Below are 6,219 nucleotides of genomic sequence, written 5' to 3' on the forward strand. Positions count from 1 at the left end.
TAGAAAATATCATAAGTCAAAATTCATTTAATACATCTAACCTACAAGACATAATAGTACAGAATAAGTTGTTCACCTCATGATTGCTTGGCTGATGGAGAATAGTTATTTCTGATGCTGCCTGGGCAAAGATCAATGCTCAAAATTTAAAGTACTATTTTTACTGAATGTCTACCAATTGTACATCGTGATGAATTTGAAAAATCACAAATTGAACCATCCATTGTAAGTTGAGGACCATCTATACATGTTTCTGGCTGTTTGCACCTTGATCAGGCCTAGTTTGGAGGATCCTTCTGAATCTAGACTTTTTGAGTAGAGTTTGCCAGCATATCTACTTGAAGAACATCTTGACCCTTTGGCAACATCTGGAAAACTGCCCAGCTGATTTCTACACCATACCAAAAAAGAAGAATAAGAAGAAGGAGGAGGAGGAGGAGGAGGAGGAGGAGGAGGAGGAGGAGGAGGAGGAGGAGGAGGAGGGAAAGAAAGAAAGAAATGAAGAAGGAAAATTAAAATACTAGTTATCAGCGCTAAATGTAAAGATCTTTTCTTGCTGTCCAGTGATCCCTTTATGGTCTGGTGTACCATAAGTGAGGATATCAAGTATAGGCATATGGGAAAGAACACTGATGGCTGATTAGAGGACTAACATAGGAAAAAGGCTATAGCTTATTTAACCTTGAAGTTTACTTTTGAAACTAATAGAAGAGATAATCAATATTTTAAACCTGATTATGTTCCATTTTTTATTCACTATCCCAAGACTATAATTGATCTTGTTTACCTTTTACTCGTCCACAGCATGTTCTTCTGGTTCTTGGGTTTATATCATTCTTGGTAGTGGGCTAGACTATCTTTTCTAAAGCATAAGATTAACTTATGAAGTTCCACTGAAGTTAGTTGTCAAGTCAATGATTTAAAGAAGAATACAGGGAAATGAGCAAAAGGAAGGATCGTTTTGTGCATTTCATATTGAAACCATAACAAATTACCATAAACGTTGTGACTTAAAGCAACAACAATTCCTTAAACTATAACATATAGGTCTGAATTCTGATGTGAATGTCATATTGCTAAAATTTGGTATTGGTAAGCTATGCTCTTCTCCTGATGGCTTTAGGGAAGAATTTGTCTTTTCCATCTTTTAGAGTTCATTCACATTCCTTGTCCTCCAACCTTCTTAATCTGTCTTCAAAATCAGAAAGGTAGCATCTCTAACTACCTTTCAAAGCTCCTTTCTCTGTGACTAGCAAGGGAAAATTCACATTTAGAGAGCCCTGTGATTAGATTGGTTTCACTTAGATAATACAAACCAGGCTCCTCCTCTAAATTTCCATGAGGTAATCAAATCCACACAGTCCTGTTTTTCCATGAAGCAAATTCTGAGGATTAGGATTTGGACACCCTGAGGGATCATTATTATATCTACCATGATCATTAGTTAACATGGTGAAAAAATAGTTTCCATGTGCCATTTTCTAAAATTGTTCTTGTATTTCTATAGTATAAAACAGACACTATTCTCTCATTTTCCTTTCTTTGACTGAAATATCACAGAGGTGATTCAATGTCATCAAAATACCGAACAAGAAAAATTAAGAAAAGTTTAACTGGAGCTCATGGTGTCAGATGTCTCAGTCCATACATAGCCAACCCCACTGTTCTGAGCCCAAGGCAGTACATCATCAGGGAAGCATCTAGATGAGGAAAGCCACTGCTTTCATGAGAGTAAGGATGCAGAGAATGGAAGGGGCAGTAGGGCAAATGCATGCTTCTATGACATGCCCACAGCTTAGCCACTTCTTCCAGCTAAGCCTCTATCTGCATACATTTACCACCTGGTTAGTTCATTCAAACTAGAAAGGACAGATTAGGTTACAGCTCTCATAATCTAATTGTTTTACCTCTGAGTGTTCCTGCATTAACTGGAGGGACACCTGATATCTAAACCATAACAAAGCAGATTAATACTATAATTTTTAAGTTAGTTTACTTTGCCCAATTTTTGGAAGAACAATGTTAAACGTTAAATGTCTCAAATAAATTTGACCACACGATCCAAAACAAACTGGCTAAAGAAAAAGAGAAGTTGTGTACAAAACTAAAGATGTAGGGTGTGTGGGAGGGCGCCTGCGCGGTGAGAGACGGCGCCTGCGCTGTGCGTGAGATCTGGGCTCATAGGTGAGGATGAACGTTGCTTTCCAAGATGGCGATGGCGGGTGGAGGGAAGGAAATGAACAAGATTAAGACGCTATTTACTTCCCAGGGAAAGTCCACACAAACTGCTGCCACGCTAGGAGTATAGCCAGCCCAACTGAACGCCCTTCAACTCGCAGGGATCCAACCCTATGTGGGTCTCCTTCATCAACCTCAAGGACCAGTCTGGCAGCGGCGACCGCCTCTGCTTCCAAGTGGGCAGGGACTTCTATATTTACAAGAGGGTCTACAAGGATGCTAGAGATTGAACCTAGAACCTTGTGCAAGCTAAGCACACACTCTACCTCTGAAGTGTAATCACTGCTGACTTCAGTAAACCAATAGATAAAAGGATATACAAAGGAACACAGCCTACTTGTCATGACTTTAACTACCTAACTGCCACAGCAGAGAGTGTCTGTCTCCTAGTGGGCTTTTCTGCAGGCCAATTTACCTTATAGACCTGATCAACAAAGAAACTAGCCAACTATTTTAATGAGGAAGGATTAATAGAAAAGGTACGTGTAACCTATGACAAATGGGTGCCAGGTTCTGAAAGTATTTTTTCCTACTAACCCATTCGGGTGACCACATTTATAATGTGGAGCACACTTGTGCCACTGTAACCCCTCACTACCAGTTTCTGAAGTAGGGGGAGAGCTTTGCGTGCACAGTTGCAAGAGCAAATCCAAGAGGAACCCTCTCCTTGAGTGGATGGTGGGCGAGGGAGCCCTCAGCGAGGTTGCTTTCTCCCCAGATGGCAAGTACTTAGCATGGGTGTGCCTAGATGGGTTTCTGCAGGAGTTCAGTATCGACTCAGAGCTTCACGATATGAAGAAAAGATATACTGGGGGCTTGCGATGTATGTGCAGGACCCCAGAAGGCAAGTATATTGTGACAGGTGGAGAGAATGACTTGTGACAGTCTGGTCCTTTGTAGACTGCTTGTGATAGCTAGAGGCCATGGGCACAAATCCTGGGTCAGTGTTGTGGCATTCAATCCCTATGCTACCAGCAATAGAAGAAAGTGACCCTATGGAATTTAGTGGCAGTGATGAGGCCTTCCAGGACTTTCTTAATTTTGGCAGGGATGGAGCAAAGAGTACACAGTTCTGGCTGTCCAAGCAGAACTCTACCGACAGCCGCCCTGTAAATGTCACATACCGGTTTGGTTCGGTGTGCCAGAACATACAGCTGTTTGTGGGACCTTATGGAAGACATGCTTTTCCCTCATCAATCCCTCTCAAGAACAAGAATACACACAAATATAATGAATGCCACAAGTCCTCCCGCTGGAAGTAATGAGAACAGTGTCACAATGCTCTGGAACTCTGTACCCCCTCTGCTACCTCGGTCCAACGGCCATCCCCACTTGGTGGTGCTCCCATGCGAGCAGCAAAAGTAATGTCATGGATGGGGCCATTGCCTCCCCTGTTCATCAAATATGCAACTCTCCCTGCATGATGGGAAGGAGAGGCACCAAGAGAAAGACAAAAGGGAAACCATAGCATGGGACGAATTTCTAGCAAGAGCAGTGACAGACTGAATCTAGCTACTAAAACGGACCCAGCTAATACTTTGAGAACAGGCCTGTGTGGTCCTAGGGAAGATGTTCTCTTATTAGAGCCACGGATCTGTAAAAAGATAGCACATGAAAGACTGACTGTATTAATTTTTCTTGAAGACTGTATAGTCAACTGCTTGTCAGGAGGGATTTATTTGCACATGGAAAAGGCCTGGTCAAGTGGTAAGTTTTAATCCTTAATACTTGAATAGGTAGTGATTTTTGTCTTGTGGGAAGGGTAGGGTGTGCAATGAATGTGAACGACACTTTTTAATGTAAATCTAAAAGCATCAGAGCCATAATTTTGGATACTGTATGCTATGTAATTCTGAATCATTTGATAATTCACCTTAGCATATTTAAAAATATATATAATCAAACTAATTGCCAGCTGAGTCAGACATCCTTCTGGGAGTATATAGAGCCCCAAGATTAGCGCTCCTGTATCAGACTATTTCGATTTTAGGGAAATCATGACAGTGGCAGGGACAACAATGACTTTAAATGCTAAAATTGATGCTTTAACTGGAATATTTTTGCTTAACTACTCAACTAGACTATTTTATGGGTAGCTCATCAGAGTGTGTGTTCAGTACAGATGGCCATTAATTGTCATTTATATCCAGTTTTTTTTTTCTTAATCATAAAATGTTTAGGAATCTATGACATTTAACTTTAGGAACAAAGAATTCATCAGGGTTGATTGATATTATTTTTACATTGTTCTGACAATTTACAGAAAGAGAAAAAACTTAATTTTTAAAACTCATTTTAGTCATTGTATGACAATTAAAATTGCTTAATAAATATATTTTTAAAACTAAAGATGTATAATTGACTTAAGTTACAAATTAACCTAGAAATTAAATCAAAATGTTTCATTTCACAACTTGGTTTCCCCTGTTCTTCACTTCTCACATAAACCTTTGCTTGGTGGTTTCAAGAAAATCATACTTAGCTCAAAAATCAAATATTTTCAGATAAAGTTCTATGAGGAATAGTGTGGATTTTTACCAGAATCCAAGGAAAAAAAAATAACTTGGCCGAATGTCTCTGAATGAATCAGTGACCATACTCTGAACCAATTGCTTTGCTTAGGAACATAAGCTCAAAAGCACCTGTTACATTACTGACATAGTAATAAAGGTCCATCTGAATTGCATTTACTTTTAAGGGTGAAGTGTCAAGAGGAATGATTTCCAGAGGAAAATTCAAGCACAATTACCAGAAATAATTTTCTCTATTTAAAACAGTTGATTTCTTCTATTTTGGCTCATGCAGATTCTCCAGCCTCTCCCCTTCCTCAATTACATTCTGCACTCAAATAGATGACACTTTTTCACAGCTGGATATTTTCTCTTAGTTTACTTTGGCTGAATTTTTGATGTATTTATTTTTGTTCTACCTTCTCAACATATACTACCTGTATTATCTATGAAGGGTTTTCTTAAGTAACATCTAATACATATATTCTTCCAAGCATTTTCCAATTTTTTTATTCCATAATATGCCTGTTTAGTAATGTATTATTTTGATAGAGCACTCTTACTATGTCACCATTTGTCAATTTCTCTGTCTCTTGGAAAAGTAGTACATAATTTGAAAATTCCACCAACATGCATGTTTCACTTAATACATTGTAGTGCTTAGAATCATTAATGCCAAATAAATAATATCCTCCTTTCTAATCACAATTCTGCAAACATTAAGTAGAGATATCATGTTACATTTATTATTGATTAAGTTGTTCAAGACCTTTTCTTGAAAAGGAGAAACAAATAGTCTTTCAGACAATTCCCAGTCTTTCAGTCAAATTTATAATATAGTCCCCCAGGAAAATGAGGATTGCAAAGCAGTCACAATTATCTGTGAATTCACTCACAAGTATAGAGCTCAGAAGGAAAATAATTAAAAATAAAAAGAGGGAAAAACTGAAGACCTAAATTATCTATGTGGTTGGTGGATTAGCCCCATTCAATGAAGCAGCATATGCTAATGTATGTGATTTACCAACCAAATAACAAGTTCTTCTGACATGGGGAAAAATTAATAATATGTAGGTCAAGAGGTCCTTTAGAGTGAAGTCTACTGCATATCAAAATGAGAAATGAAAACTCTTTTTTCCAACATTTTTTTGGCCCCTAAATATTGGCATATTCTGTTGAAGGCAGAGGTTCAGCAAATATATTTTTCATCTTTTTTTTTTTTTTTTGGATGGGCGTTCATAGGAAAAAAGTAGGGATTTGCAATCCACATAGTCTATGATGAAACTACTTAGCTTTGACATTGTAATATAAAGTATCTGAAAAAGTGGCACAGGACTAATCACACACACACCTGGGATAAGAATCGCATTTATCCTCAGGAGACTGACAAGGCTGCTCTGCACAAGGAGAGAGACTGCAGCAGTAAACCAGGGAGAGCAGCAGTACTTGCCTTTGAATGTTACCTTTTACA

At 38.5% G+C, this 6,219-nt stretch overlaps 1 pseudogene across 1 annotated transcript; it reads left to right on the forward strand.

Moving 5' to 3' along the window:
• Positions 1-2,209: 2,209 nt before the first annotated feature.
• Positions 2,210-3,963, forward strand: LOC308655122 (WD repeat-containing protein 20-like; annotated as a pseudogene). Its single transcript has one exon. The product of its transcript is annotated as a WD repeat-containing protein 20-like (transcript).
• Positions 3,964-6,219: the final 2,256 nt, after the last annotated feature.

This window comes from Spermophilus citellus, assembly GCF_964194105.1.
Source record: "Spermophilus citellus genome assembly, chromosome: 1".
Classification (NCBI taxonomy): domain Eukaryota; kingdom Metazoa; phylum Chordata; class Mammalia; order Rodentia; family Sciuridae; genus Spermophilus; species Spermophilus citellus.